The following is a 16112-nucleotide window of genomic DNA, read 5'->3' on the forward strand; positions in this document are numbered from 1 at the left end:
CTCGTTTGTCTATGCCAAGAAATTTGGAAGACAGCTGCCTGGCCGACCATATTTATGCGTATTCCCAAGAAAGGTGATCCAACAGAATGCAGAAATTATCGAACGGTATCATTAATATCACACCCAAGTACATTTTTGCTGAAGATCAGCTGTAGCAGTATATGCACAGAGAACTACCAGAAATTTAAGCTGGATTCAGAAGAGGACGTGAAACCAGGGATATCATTGCTGATGTCAGATGGATCCTGGCTGAAAGCAGAGAATACCGGAAAGATGTTTACCTCTGTTTTATTGACTATGCAAAGGCATTCGACTGTGTGGGTGATAAAAAATTATGGATAACTTTGCGAAGATGCGAAATTCTGGCACAGTCGATTGTGCTCATGAAGAACTTGTACACACAGCAACTGGCAGTCATTCGAACAGAACAAAGGGATGCTGTGTGGTTTAAAGTCAGTAAAGGTGTGCGTCAGGGTTGTATCCTTTCGACTGACCTGTTCAATATGTATGCTGAGCAAATAATCTGAGAATCTGGGGTATATGAACAAACACGGGGCATCAGTATTAGAGAAAGATTCACTAACAACCTGTGTTATGCCGATGATACAACCTTGCTTGCTGAAAGTGAAGAGTACTTGAAGCACTTACTGATGAAGACCAAAGACCACAGCCTTCAGTATGGATTGATCACACCCCAACATAAAACAAAAATCCTCACAAATGGACCAATAAGCAACATCATGATTAAAAAAAAAAAAAAAAGATTGAAATTGTCAAGGATTTCGCTTTACATGGATTCACAATCAACACCCATGGAAGTAGCAGTCAAGAAATCAAATGTCGGATTGCACTGGGCAAATCTGATGCAAAAACAAACAAAAAAAAAAACTTAAAACACTCTTTAAGTGTTGAAAAGCAAAGATGTTGCCTTGAAGACTATGGTGTGTGTGACCCAAGCCATTGTGTTTCAATCTTCTCATATGCATGTGAAAGCTGGACAATTAATAAGGAAGATCAAAGAAGAATTGATACTTCTCAATTATGCTTTTGGCAAACAATATCGAATAAACCATGGACTGCCAAAAGGACAAAGAAATCTGTCTTGGAAGAAGTACAACCAGAATGCGTCTTGGAGGCTAAGATGGCAAGACTAAGTCTCATTTACTTTGGACATGTTATCAGGAGGGATCAGTCCCTGGAAAAGGACATCATGCTTGCTAAAGTAGAGGATTAGCAAAAAAGAAGACCCTCAATGAGATGGATCGGCAGAGTGGCTGCAACAATGGGCCCAAGCATAACAATGGTTGTGAGGATGGTATAGGACCAGGCAGTGTTTTCTTTTGTTGTTCGTAGGGTCACTATGAGTTGGAACTGACTGACTCACGGGCACCTAACAACAACAGCAACAATGACAAAAGATATTGAGCATACTTTCATGTGGTTATTGGACATTTGTATATTTTTCTTGGGAGAAATGTCTATTCAAGTTCTTTACCCATGTTTTATTTGAGTCATCTAGTGTTGTTACAACAGAAATACCACACGTGGATGGCTTTTACAAAGAGTAATTTATTCTCTCACAGTCTAGGAGACTAGAAGTCTGAATTCAGGGCGTCAGCTCCTAGGAAAGTCTTTCTCTCTCTGTTGGCTCTGGGAGAAGGTCCTTGTCATCAGTCTTCCCCAGATCTAGCAGCTTCTCAGTGCAGGGGCCCCTGGTTCAAAGCAAATGCTCCTGGCTCTTCTGCTTGGTGGTAATGAAGTCCTCCAGTCTCTCTGCTCCCTTCTCCCTGTTATATATCAAAACAGATTCACTCAAAATACAATCTAATCTTGTAGGTTGAGTCCTACCTCATTAACATAACTACCTCTAATCCTTCCACATTAACATCATTGAAAAAAAAAAAAAAAACCTTGCCCTTGAGTAGATTTCAACTCATAGCAACCCTATAGGAGAGAGTAGAACTGCCCCATATGGATTCCGAGGATCACCTAGTGGATTAGAACTGCCAACCTTTTTGTTAGCAGTCCCAACTCTTAACCACTACACCACCAGGGTTTCCAATTAACATCGTAGAGGTCAGATTTACAACACATATGAAGATCACAAGGATGATAAAATGGTGGACAATCACACAATACCGGGAACCATGGCCTAACCAAGTTGACACACATTTTGGGGGGACACAATTGAACCCATAACATGTTGTTCATCTCTCTTTTTTTTTTTTTTTTTGGTGATTTGTAGGAGTTCTTTATATATTTTAGATATGAATCCCCTATCAGATATTTGGTTTGCATTTTTTTTTCTTCAATCCTGTAGGTTATCTCTTCACTTTCTTGATAAAATCCTTCGACGTACAAAAAAACAAAAAAATTCACTTGATGAAGTCCAGTTTCTTTTTTGTTGTTGATGCTCATGCTTTTGGCTTCGTATCAAAGAATTCATTGTCAAAAAAAGGTTTTGAAGTTTTAACTCTGTTTTCTTCTAAGAGTTTTATTTCTTTTGGGAGAAATGTCTCTTTAAATTCTGTAATCATTTTGAGTTAATTTTCATATATGGTGTGAGGTAGGGGTCCAGCTTCATTCTTTGGCATATGGGATCCTGTTGTCCCAGCACCGTTTATTGAAGAGGCTATTCATTCCCCTTTGAATGGACTTAGCACCCTTGTCAGAAATCAACTGGCTATAGGTGTATGGGTTTATTTCTGAACTCTGAATTCTATTCCACTGGTCTTTGTGCCTGTCCTATACCAGCAGACTTACTTTTTAATTTAAGACAGTTCTTCTTAAAATGTACAGACTTCTTACAAAAATAGTGGACCCCAGGAACTCCAGACCCAGGAGCCCTGGACCTGTTCCTAAATTGAAGTTTAGATCTCTGATTGCGTCCGGGAAACTCTACTTGTTGTAATTGGAAAGACATAGATTTATTTTGTCGAGCCTTTGTTTTCAGCTCAGTTTCTGTTCTAAGGTTTTGGCTAATTGTAGGCTACGGTGGTTAATAGGGAAGTTTTCGCATTCTCTAAACTTAACTGATGTCATTTAACTAAGTCAGCTAACTAAAACCATTTTTGTAAAGGACTACACCCTGAGTTAGCTGTAATCCTTCTGCAAAAATGGTGTTAAAAGTTACCCTGTTTTCCTCTTCTTCTAGGTTCAACCCTGAATTCTCCATAAAAAGTCTGGTCAAGCGATGTCTGTAGTGATAAACATTCTCACCCTGTTCCTGCTTGCAAGCTTGAACTTTAGCCCAAACAATCTTATAGGAAAAAATCTTTGTAAAACATTTGGTTAATTTTGTTGTAAGAGGTATAGTCTGAGTTACCAAATCAGTACCTGAGACGTTTGGTTGGATGGACAATGATTTCTCAGGTTCTTTCCGGTTAGCTTCTTCCTACCACCTTTGAGCACCCCCAGGTCCTAGCAACATGTGTAACAAGTTATGTAGATCACCTGGACCAGACTCATAAGTTTCTGCCAGAATTTTAAATTCTTCCTTAAATTTCTGAGGATCTTCACACAGGCTGGGGAACTCTAAGAATGGTGTGAAGTTTGGCCTTAGACCAGGAGGCACCAGTAACCTCAGGCTGTCCACCTCCAGTTTTGGGGTATTTCACCTTAAAAGGCATCTCAGCTATGGGGCTGGTTTCAACTGGAGGTTTGGTCCTTTCCTCTTGAACCCCTTCCTCTTTTCCATGATAAGGAAGTTCTGCTGAGGCAGTGTCTTTGCGATTCCTTAATCAGTTCTGCTTGTCTAGATACAACATCTCATAATGAAGGAAATTTGCTGTCATTTTGCCATTTGAAAGCTTCCAAAAAACAATTAAAATAGGCCTTCCGTTGGGTCCGGTTAATCTGGGAGATTTTATTGGTTTTATTCTCTTGGAAAACTTGGTGGCCTAGTGGTTCAGTGCTCCTGCTGCTAACCGAAAGGTCAGCAGTTCGAATCCGCCAGGTGTTCTTTGGAAGCTATGGGGAAGTTCTACTCTATCCTATGCGGTCGCTATGAGTCTGACTCGAGGACACTAGGTTTGGGTCTTTTTTTTTTTTTTTTTTTTAATTTGCTGCACAGAAAAGTTAACTTAGTGAGTTCAGAACTGCCATAACATAGGCATTGATCAGTACTATTTTCCTTGATAAGTGCAGGATGTCTTTGAGGGTACTGAACTGAACTGGCGCCATAATTCCTGACCGTATATCAAACAGGAGTCCCAGAAGGGAATGCTTTATGGTCTTTAGAAGCGCTGTTCCCTATCTTAGGAAGCACTACCAAGTGGCAACCAGGTGATCTAAGCCAAAATGGAGCCTTAGAAAAACAAAAGGAAAAAAGGTTCCTGCGAAGAATGATAATTTTCGTCCACTAGATGGCAGACTCGTCAAGCTCCAAAGGGTTCAAACTGTGACTGGAATCCGGAAACAAAAGACAGAAAGTTCAAAGGACACACTGAAAATGTAACACTTTCAGGGTTTGCCAAAAGCGCATCAGGGGCTTTGCCCTGCGCTCTTCCAGATCCGAGACCCCAAAACGCCACAGCAAACAGCTGTTCAAAGGATAATTAGCCAAGAGAAAAGAAAGAAAGATGATCAGGACCACACTTCACAAGATGAAGCCACTAGGTGGCAGTCTGGGAACGCAGTTGGAAACCCAACGTTGTAACAGGCTTCCGAGGACAGTAAAGGTGGAACGCGAAGTTCCAACAAGCTTACAGGCCGATTCCACCGCGAAGGAGAAAAAGAAAAACCGGGAGCAGAGAAACGACTTCGGTTAATCTCCACAAAAGCTGCACCGAAATAGTTGGGGGCTAGATTCTCAACAGAGCCACGGGGAAATGCACAGTTTGCTTTTCGGGAGCACTTACCCCCAGACAGCCAGAAGGGTCCGAAAAAGCTGCAGGGAGGGGCACACAAAGGGGCCCTGGGTGCCAGAGTCCCGTGTTTCAGGTCTTCGGGTCTCCGGGGGAAGGGTAACTTCAAAAACCCTGCCGATTAACTACGCCAAAATGTTGGAGAGAAATGACTTTCCAGCTCCCTTAAGGTAAAATCGAAAGAGATTTATTGCAGCGGAGACGTGGCAGTGGGAGATCGCAAAGTCTCAGGCTGACGTTCCGGAATCTCAGGGGAAGAAGGCAAATCAGGAGTAATCAGAGTGCTGAAGGGGGAAAATAAAATTACAGTTTTTCTTGTTGGTTCACAGTGACGAAGGTCAATCAAAGGCGCGACAAGTAAAGCACAATCGTTGTCATTATTGCTTACGTGAGTCGATTGACTGGCTACAAGACACAATTGAAAGACAGGAGGTCAAGGGGGTTTCACGTTGATTACAAAGCAGCCACAGGACGGATATTCTCAAGACTGGTTGGTTAACAATCACGTTGCTCAGAATGTTAGCTCTCCAGATGAGAATGGAAACAAGGAGTTTCCATGATCTCTCACTTTGCTGGGCATGTCAGAAACCTGAGGAGGCTGATACCAAAAGTTTGCCTTAAGTCTTCACATTCTTTAGCCTGATCCGCAAAGCAACTCATTTCCTTCATGGTGATGGGTTGGTTCCTAGGGAAGGAAGGTAGAACCTGGGGGAAAGCTTACCTGGAGCTGCTAGACAGCCAACGCCAAACCTAAGGTGAAAGACTACATTGAGCGCTTAGAGTTACTTTAGTCTCTTTACAGACAGATCAGATGCCTGTTTTTATTTTCTATGCCTAAACAGTCTTTTTTTTTTTTTTTCTCATCAGTCCTTTGTGCCGATTTCCTTTCTCCAACAGTTTCCTCAAGGTGCATGCCTTGCAAGTAGATGTTTAAGTTCTTACTTACTTGTCTGGAAATGCCTTGATTGCCCTCACATTTTGCCTGGGTTAGAATTCTACTTTAAATCAGAACTTGAAAGCATTACATTATAATCTTCTCCTAGCTAATTTGCTGCTGCAAAGGCTCTGGTCATGTTTTCTGTTTGTTTGTATTGTTGAAGAACAAAATCCCACACTCTATTAGGAGTGAAAGAAAATGAGTTTCATTGAGGAATAGCAAGGCCATCACCAAATAGCAGCTCCCACCTGAAGGGATTACTCCATGTTTGGCTGCTAAACCACCCTCCCCAGGAAAACTATTAGCCCCTCAGACCCCCATCTGCTGAGATTAACCCAGTTGTGTCTGAAGAGCCTTTGTCTCAGTCGTCCACTAGGGTGATGTCTGAGTCACTGCCTGGGGCATCATCCCTTAAGGCAGATGTCTTACAAGACATTGCTGAATGTTCTCCAGACACATTCCCAACACCCATTGTTGCTTCTAGGCCTATAACTAGACTGAAGTCCTAGTCTCTCTTTTCATGACCATATTGCCAGCCTCTAACCCTCTGTACCCTCCCATCTCCCCTCCAGACAGGAGATATCAACACAGTCTCAAGTGTCCACCGGATGTAAGTAGCTCACTCCTCAGCAGCATCTGTCTCCAACCCATCGTGCAGTCCAATCCATGTCTGATGAGTTCGCTTCACATATGGTTCCTGTCCTGGGCCAACAGAAGGTTAGGGGACCATGACTGCCGGGGCCTTTCTAGTCTCAGTCAGACAATTAAGTCTGGTCTTTTTACAAGGTTTTGGGGTCTGCACCCCACTGTTTCCCTGCGCCCTCAGGGGTTCTCTGTTGTGTTCCCTGTCAGGGTAGTTATCAGTTGTGGCTGGGCACCATCTAGTTCTTCTGGTCTCAGGATGATGTAGTCTCTGGTTCATGTAGCCCTTTCTGTCTCGGGCTCATAATTACCTTGTGTCCTTGGTGTTGTTTATTCTCCTTTCATCCAGGTGCATTGAAACTCATTGATGCATCTTAGATGGCCGCTTGCTAGCCTTTAAGACCCCCAGACGCCACTCTTCAAAGTGGGATGCAGGAGGTTTTCTTCTATTAAGATTTTGTTTTTCCAATTGACTTAGATGTCCCCTGAAACCATGGTCTCCAAACCCCTGCCCCTGCTTCGCTGACCTTGGAAGCATTCAGTTTATTCAGAAAACCTCTTTGCTTTTGGTTTAGTCCAGTTGTGTTGACCTCCTCTGTATTGAGTGCTGTCCTTCCCTTCACCTAAAGTAGGTATCTGCTATCTAATTGGTAAATACCTCCTCCCACCTTTCCTCCCTGCCCCCTCTTGTAACCACAAAAGAATGTGTTCTTCTCAGTTTAAACTATTTCTCGAGATCTTATAATAGTGGTCTTATATAATATTTGTCCTTTTGCAACTAATTTCACTCAGCATAATGCCTTCCAGGTTGCTCCGTGTTATGAAATGTTTCACAGATTCATCACCATACAGTATTTATCCTTTGGAACTGACTTATTTCACTCAACATAATATCGTAGCATGCATCAGGACTTCATTTCTCTTTATGGCTGAGTAGTATACTGTCATGGATTGAATTATGTCCCCCGAAAAATGTGTGTATCAAGTTGGTTAGGCCATGCTTCCCAGTATTGAGTGGTTGTCCTCCATTTATGATTGTAATTTTATGTTAAAAGGGTTAGGGTTGGATAACACCACCCTCACTCAGGTCACCCCCCGATCCAAGATAAAGGGAGTTTCCCTTTGGTGCAGCCTGTACCACTTTTTCTCTCTCAAGAGATAAAGGGAAACAAGGAGAGAGTTGGGGACCTCATACCACCAAGAAAGTAGCACCAGGAGCACAGCGTGTCCACTGGACCCGGGGTCCCTGCACCTGAGAAGCTCTTCGACCAGGGAAAGATTGAGGGCAAGGACCTTCTTCCAGAGCCGACAGAGACTGAAAGCCTCTCCTGGAGCTGTTGTCTTGAATTTGGACTTTTAGCCAACTTTATTGTGAGGAAATAAATTTCTCTTTGTTAAAGCCACCCATTTATGGTATTTCTGTTATGGTAGCAGTAGATGACCAAGACATGTACCATTATGTTTATATACCACATTTTGTTTATCCATTCACCTGTTGTCGGACATTTCAGTTGTTTCCACCTTCTGGCTACCGTGAAAAGTGCTGCAATGATCATTGGTGTACAGGTTTCCCTTGGCATTCCTGCTTTCAAATATTTTGGGTATATATCTAGGATTGCTGGGTCATATGGTAGTTCTATGTTCTACTTTTTCAGGAACCATCCTACATATTTTTTAAATGACTGGTGTCTATGTGCATGGACCTGAGGACTCTGTTCCCCAGCCTGTTCACACTGGTATTTCAAAAGATATTTCCTTGCACTAAACAAAGACAAAAAAGGAAAATGGACATAACAGAAGAGACAACAAAAAGAAGAGAAAAAATAGAAGAAAAGAAAAAAAATACAAACATACAAAAAAAAACCTGTCTTTACAACTTTGATCTGTGCTTCAGGGTCAGTCTGAGGCCAAAGGATAGGTTCTTCTTAGGTGTTTGATGAGCATCCGTTTTTTCCTAAGCATGCATGTAGTGTTCCTAGTCTCCCCATAGACACAGTGTTTTAGCATGCGCTAAATTCTGCCAGTGAAAACCTTATGAATAGCAGCGGAACATTGTCCGATATAGTGCTGGAAGATGAGCCCCCCAGGTTGGAAGGCACTCAAAAGATGACTGAGGAAGAGCTGCCTCCTCTAAGTAGAGTCGACCTTAATGATGTGGATGGAGTAAAGCTTTCAGGACCTTCATTCGCTGATGTGGCGGGACTCAAAATGAGAAACAACAGCTGCAAACATCCATTAATAATTGGAACCTGGAATGTACGAAGTATGAATCTAGGAAAATTGGAAATCGTCAAAAATGGAATGCAATGCATAAACATCAATATTCTAGGCATTAGTGAGCTGAAATGTACTGGTATTGGCTGTTTTGAATTGGACAATCACATAGCCTACTATGCGGGGAATGACAACTTGAAGAGGAATGGTGTTGCATTCATCCTCAAAAAGAATGTTTCAAGATCTATCCTGAAGTACAACGCTGTCAGTGATAGGATAATATCCATATGCCTACAAGGAAGACCAGTTAATATGACTATTATTCTAATTTACACACCAACCACTAGGGCCAAAGATGAAGAAATAGAAGATTTTTTATCAGCTACTGCAGTCTGAAATTGATCGAACATGCAATCAAGATGAATTGATAATTACTGGCGATTGGAATGCGAAAGTTGTAAACTAAGAAGAAGGATCAGTATTTGGAAAATACAGCCTTGGTGACAGAAACAATGCTGGAGACTGAATGATAGAATTTCTCAAGACCATTGACTTCTTCATTGGAAATACCTTCTTTCAGCAACATAAACGGTGGCTATACACATGGACCTTGCCAGATGGAACACACAGAAATCAAATTGACTACACCTGTGGAAAGAGACAATGGAAAAGCTCAATATCATCAGTCAGAACAAGGCCAGGGGCCAACTGTGGAACAGACCATCAATTGCTCATTTGCAAGTTCAAGCTGAAACTGAAGAAAATCAGAGCAAGTCCCTGAGAACCAAACTATGACCTTGAGTATATTCCACCTGAATTTAAGGCAAGGTGTGCATGGGTTTAATTGTGCTTATTAACAAATCTCTGGTGCACAGTTTCACCTCGTTTCCCATACCACCAAACACAATCCGAAATGGATCACACTTATCCACTTATTCCCTCTCACAGGCTCAAGCACAGCCTGAACACACACCACCGTCCTCCCTTCCTCACCTCCACCACGGCAGAGGGCACTGGGAAACACAAACACACACAGTCTGACCCCTTCGAGCTGCTTAGCAACCCAGCTCTCGCGGTCACTGCGTACAGGCCAGAGCTCTGAGAGAAATCTGGACCCTGCCTCCCAGTCTGCCGCAGCGTTTCTGGCCTCGGACTACATTTCCCTAAAGGCATCACATTAAGACTCAATCTGACGTTGTGTGTGGGGAGGTTTCTAGAACCTCTGGGGAGTCACTTGAGTACAGCGAGATAGGTCGACTCAGAACACAGCAGGGTGAAATCCACACTCCCAGAAGAGGCGCTGCAGGGGTACGTCTGCTTGAGGACCTCAGGTTCGGTTTCGGTCACTGTCGCTGCTCCCGGATTCTGCTGGAGCTGGCCGGTTTCTTAAGACTACATGTCCTGGCAGCCACCGCGGCCCCGCCGTCCTGTACACTTACGTCGTTACGTCGTCGTTACGCCTGCGTCCGCCAGGGGAGCGGACGTCCTGACTCGTTCGCGCAGGCGCGCAGCACCTGCGCCGGAACACTCGGAAAGAATCTGTCGGGTGCTGGAAATGCGGGGGTGCCGGCGGGTTTCGGTGCTGCCGGGAGCTGGTCCACTCGGCCTGCAGACGCCATTTCTCCGAGGCCGCAGCACGCCAGGCTCATGTTCTTCAGGAACTAGGCTCTGCCGGTGCAGACTGGCGGCGTTGCTCCCTCGCCGGCGCCGACCCCGGGGTTCCGACCGGCGGAGCGGCGGGGCGCAGGGTGTCGAGGTGCGTGCCGCCCGCCCGGCGCCTCAGTCGTCTCTGTGGCCACGTCGTGGGCTCCCCTGCGCCGCCGGCGCTCGCGGCTGCCGGGTTCCCCAGCGTCTCCGTGCACTTCCCCTCGGGCCGGAGACAGCGTCCCGCCGGCTGAGAATCGCGCAGTTCTAGCTGCAGCGGTTTCTTCACTTTCCTGCACCGAGAACCACGCCCCTGAAGAAGCCCCGACAATGGGGATTTACACCCGGAAGTGTCGGGAAAAAGACCACCGTAACAGGATCCCCAGTCTCCCTTGAGAGCCCTGTGGGAAGAGCTAACCCTCTGTTCGGAGGTTGTAGGAGGTGCTCGTAAATCGTTCTGTAGGCTCTGAGAAAGGCCTCAGGTCCTCTGGTGGTTTTTCTTTCCTCAGTTCTGTTTTTCTGCAAGAGAATCACACAGAGGAAAATAATACTGTACATCGAAAAGACTTTTCCCGAAGTAAGTTGCCGTTTTCTTTCTTCCCTCAAGTTTCTTCACTTTCAAGATGTCTTCTACCTTCTGCAACTTCTTCCTGAGGAGGAAGCACCACTCGGTGACAGTACTCCAGGGATGGATGGACTCACAAGTTTAGCTCCACTCCCCAGCCATACCGCCCCGCTGCTTCTCACCCAATGACAGATCAGTCCTTTCTGGTCTAAGTTTTTTGGGTTTTTTTGATTTTTATTATGCTTTAAGTGAAAGTTTGCAAATCAAGTCAGTCTCTCATGCAAAAATTTATATACGTCTTGCCATACTCTCTCAGTTGCTCTCCTGCTAATGAGACAGCACACTCCTCTCCACTCTCTATTTTCACGTCCAAACAGCCAGCTTCTGACCCCCTCTGCCCTCTCATCTCCCCTCCAGACAGGAGCTGCTGACATAGTCTCATATGTCTACTTGATCCAAGAAGCTCACTCCTCACCAGAATCATTTTCCATCCCATGGTCCAGTTCAATCCCTGTCTGAAGAGTTGGCTTTGGGAATGGTTCCTGTCTTGGGCCAACAGAAGGTCTGGGGACTATGACTCCCTCGGTCCTTCTGGTCTCAGTCAGATCATTAAGTCTGGTCTTTTTACAAGAATTTGAGGTCTGCATCCCACTGCTCTCCTGTTCCCTCAGGGTTTCTCTGTTCCCTGTCAGGGCAATCATCGGTTGTAGCCAGGCACCATTTAGTTCTTCTGGTCTCAGGCTGATGTAGTCTCTGATTATGTGTGACCCTTTCTGTCTCTTGGGCTCATAATTACCTTGTGTCTTTGGTGTTCATTATTCTTCTTTGCTCCAGGTGGATTGAGATCAATTGATGTATCTTAGATGGCTGCTTGCTAGCACTTAAGACCTCAGACACCATTCTCCAAAGTGGAATGCAGAATGTTTTCCTAATAGATTTTATTATGCCAATTGACCTAGATGTGCTCTGAAACCATGGACCCCAAACCCTCGCTCCTGCTCGCTGGCCATCAAAGCATTCAGTTTATTCAGGAAATTTCTTTGCTTTAGGTTTAGTGCAGTTGTACATACCTCTCCTGTATTGTGTGTTGTCTTTCCCTTCACCTAAAATAGTTCTTGTCTACTATGTAATTAGTGAATAACCCTCTTCCTCCAACCCTCCCCACTCTCGTAACCACGAAAGAATGTTTTCTCCTCTGTTTAAACTATTTCTCGAGTTCTTATAATAGTAGTCTCGTCTGATATTTGTCCTTTAGCAACTGACTAATTTCACCCAGCATAACGCCTTCCAGATTCTTCCATGTTATGAAAAACTTCTTTGTTTTCTGGTTTAGTCCAGTTGTGCTGACCTCTCCTGTATTGTGTGTTGTCTTATCCTTCACCTAAAATAATTCTTATCCACTATCAATTTAGTGAAAAACCCCTTTCCTCCCTCCCTCCCTCCCTCCCTCCCTCCCCTCTCTTAGAACCATCAAAGAATATTTTTGTCTCTGTTTAAACTATAATAGTTAAAACAGTTCTTATCATAGTGGTCTCATACAATATTTGTCCTTTTGCAACTGACTAATTTCACCCAGCATAATGCCTTCCAGATTCCTCCATGTTATGAAATGTTTCATGGATTCATCATTGTTCTTTATCGATGTGTAGTTTTCCATTGTGTGAATATACCATAATTTATCCATTCATCCGTTGATGGGCACGTTGGTTTCTTCCACTTTTTGCTATTGTAAACAGAGCTGCAATAAACATGGGGGTGCATATATCTGTTCCTGTAAAGGCTCTTATTTCTCTAGGATATATTTCAAGGAGTGGGATTGCTGGATCGTATGGTAGTTGTATTTCTAGCTTTGTTTAAGGAAGCACCAAATCGATTTCCAAAGTGGTTGTGCCATTTGACATTCCCACCAGCAGTGTAGAAGTGTTCCAATCTCTCCACAGCCTCTCCAACATTTACTATTTTGTGTTTTTTGGATTAATGCCAGCCTTGTTGGAGTGAGATGGAATCTCATTGTAGTTTTGATTTGCATTTCTCTAATGGCTAACGATTGTGAGCATTTCCTCACCTTAGCTACCTGAATGTTTTCTTTACTGAAGTGCCTGTTCATATCCTTTCCCCCTTTTTTAATTGAGTTATTTGTCTTTTTGTAGTTGAGTTTTTGCAGTACCATGTACATTTTACAGACTAGACGCTGATCAGAAAGTCATAGCTAAAAACTTTTTCACAGTCTGTTGGTAATCTTTTCACTCTTTTGGTGAAGTCTTTGGATGAGCATAGGTGTTTGATAATTAGGAGCTCCCAGTTATCTAGCTTCTCTTCTGGTGTCTGTACATTGTTGATAATTTTTTTATACTGTTTATGCCATGTATTAGGGCTCCTAGTGTTGTCCCTATTTTTCTTCCATAATATTTATCGTTTTAGAATTTATAATTAGGTCTTTGATCCATTTTGAGTTAGTTTTTGTGCGTGGTATGAGGTATGGGTCTTGTTTCATTTTTTTGCAGATGGATATCCAGTTATGCCAGCACCATTTGTTAAAGATACTGTCTTTTCCCCCATTTAACTGCCTTTGGACCTTTGTCAAATATCATCTGCTCATATGTGGATGGATTTATGTCTGGATTCTCAATTCTGTTCCACTGGTCTATGCATCTGTTGCTGTACCAGTACCAGGGTATTTTGATTACTGTGGCGGTATAATCGGTTCTAAAATCAGATAGAGTGAGGCCTCCTACTTTGTTGTTCTTTTTCAGTAATGCTTTACTTATCTGAGCGCTCTTTCCCTTCCATGTGAAGTTGGTGATTTGTTTCTCCATCTCATTAAAAAATGTTGGAATTTGGGTCGGAATTGCATTGTATCTATAGATCGCTTTTGGTAGAATAGAAATTTGTACAATGTTAAGTCTTCCTATCCATGAGCAAGGTATATTTTTCCACTTATGTAGGTCTCTTTTGGTTTCTTGCCGTAGTGTCTTGTAGTTTTCTTTGCATAGGTCTTTTACATCTCTGGTACGATTTATTCGTAAGTATTTTATCTTCTTGGGGCCTACTGTAAATGGTGTTGATTTAGTGATTTCTTCTTTGACTCTCTCTTTGTTGGTGTAGAGGAATCTAACTGATTTTTGTATGTTTATCTTGTATTCTGATACTCTGCTGAACCCTTCTATTAGTTTCAGTAGTTTTCTTGAGGATTCTTTATGGTTTTCTGTGTATAAGATCATGTCATCTGCAAATAGAGATACTTTTACTTCTTCCTTGCCAATCTGGATGCCCTTTCTTTCTTTATCTCACATAATTGCTCTGGCTAGGACCGCCAGCACAATGTCGAATGAGAGTGGTGATAAAGGGCATCCTTGTCTGGTTCCCTGGTGGTGTAGTGGTTAAGTGCTATGGCTGCTAACCAAGAGGTCCGCGGGTCGAATCCGCCAGGTGCTCCTTGGAAACTCTACGGGGCAGTTCTACTCTGTCCTATAGGGTCACTATGAGTCAGAATCGAGTCGATGGCAGTGGGTTTGGTTTTTTTGGTGTCTGGATCCTGATCTCAAGGGGAATGCTTTCAGACTCTGTCCATTTAGGATGATGTTGGCTGTTGGCTTTGTATAAATGCCCTTTATTATGTTGAGGGATTTTCCTTCTATTCCTATTTTGCTGAGAGTTTGTATCATGAATTGGTGTTGAACTTTGTCAAATGCCTGTCCTGCATCAATTGATAAGATTATGTGGTTCTTTTATTTATATGCTGGATTGCATTAATTGTTTTTTAATGTCACACCATCCCTGCACACCTGGTATGAATTCCACTTGGTCATGGTGAATTGTTTTTTCAGTATGTTGTTGAATTCTATTGGCCAGAATTTTGTTGAGGGTTTTTGCATCTAAGTTCATGAGGGATCTAGGTCTATAATTTTCTTTTTTTGTGGTGTCTTTATCTGGTTTTGGTATGAGGGATATGCTGGCTTCATAGAATGACTTTAGTAGTATTCCATCCTTTTCTATGCTCTGAAATAGCTTTAGTAGTGGTGTTAATGCTTGTCTGAAAGTTCGGTAGAACTCTGCGGTGAAACCATCCGGGCCAGGGCTTTTTTTGTTGGGAGTTTTTTGATTACCTTTTCAATTTCTTTTTTTGTTATGGGTGTGTTTAGTTGTTCTACCTCTGTTTGGGTTAGTTTAGGTAGGTAGTGTGTTTCTAGAAATTCATACATTTCTTCTAGGTTTTCAAATTTGGAGTACAGTTTTTCATAGTAATCTGATACAATTCTTTTAATTTCAGTTGGGTCTGTTGTAATATTGCACATCTCATTTCTTATTCGGGTTATTTGCTTCCTCTCCTCTTTTTCTTTTGTCAGTTTGGCCAATGGTTTATCAATTTTGTTGATTTTTTCAAAGAACCAGCTTTTCGTCTTGTTAACTCTTTAAACTGATTTTCTGTTCTGTATTTCATTTAATTCTGCTCTAGTTTTTATTATTGCTTTCTCCTGGTGCCTGACGGTTTCTTTTGTTGCTCTCTGTTTCTTCAAGTTGTAGGGATAATTCTTTGATTTTGGCCCTTTCTTTTTTTTGGATGTGTGCATTTACTGATATAAATTGACCTCTGAGCACTGCTTTCGCTGTGTCCCAAAGGTTCTGATAGGAAATGTTTTCATTCTCATCGGATTCTATGCATTTCTTTATTCCATCCTTAATGTCTTCTATGACCCAGTCGTTTTTGAGCAGGGGTATTGTTCAGTTTCCAAGGATTTGATTTCTTTTCCCTGCTTTTCCTGTTACTGATTTCCACTTTTATGGCCTTATGGTCAGAGAAGATGCTTTGTAATATTTCAGTGTTTTGGATTCTGCTAAGGCTTGCTTTATGACCTAATATGTGGTCTATTCTAGAGAATGTTCCATGTGCACTAGAAAAGAAAGTATACTTGTTTGCTGTAGGTCTATGAGGTCATGTTGGTTGATTGTGGCATTTAGATCTTCCGTGTCTTTATTGAGCTTCTTCCTGGATGTTCTGTCCTTCACCGAATGTGGTGTGTCGAAGTCTCCTACTATAATTGTGGAGTAGTCTATCTCACTTTTCCGTGCTGTTAGAGTTTGCTTCATATATCTTCCAGTCCTGTCATTGGGTGCATAAATATTTAATATGGTTATATCCTCCTGGTATATTGTCCCTTTAATCATTGTATAGTGTCCTTGTCCTTTGTGGTGGATTTGATTTTAAAGTTTATTTTGTCAGAATATTGCCATTCCTGCTCTGTTT

General features: G+C 42.6%; 1 long non-coding RNA gene across 1 annotated transcript; it reads right to left on the reverse strand.

The window, feature by feature from the left end:
* Positions 1-1549: 1549 nt before the first annotated feature.
* LOC135229143 (uncharacterized) lies at positions 1550-10391 on the reverse strand. The gene is made up of 2 exons (XR_010319908.1): positions 4860-10391; positions 1550-1787 (listed from the first exon to the last, which is right to left on the reverse strand). It is a non-coding gene; the product is annotated as an uncharacterized LOC135229143 (long non-coding RNA).
* Positions 10392-16112: the final 5721 nt, after the last annotated feature.

The sequence above is a fragment of the Loxodonta africana genome, unplaced genomic scaffold, assembly GCF_030014295.1.
Source record: "Loxodonta africana isolate mLoxAfr1 unplaced genomic scaffold, mLoxAfr1.hap2 scaffold_101, whole genome shotgun sequence".
NCBI classification, from domain to species: Eukaryota; Metazoa; Chordata; class Mammalia; order Proboscidea; family Elephantidae; genus Loxodonta; species Loxodonta africana.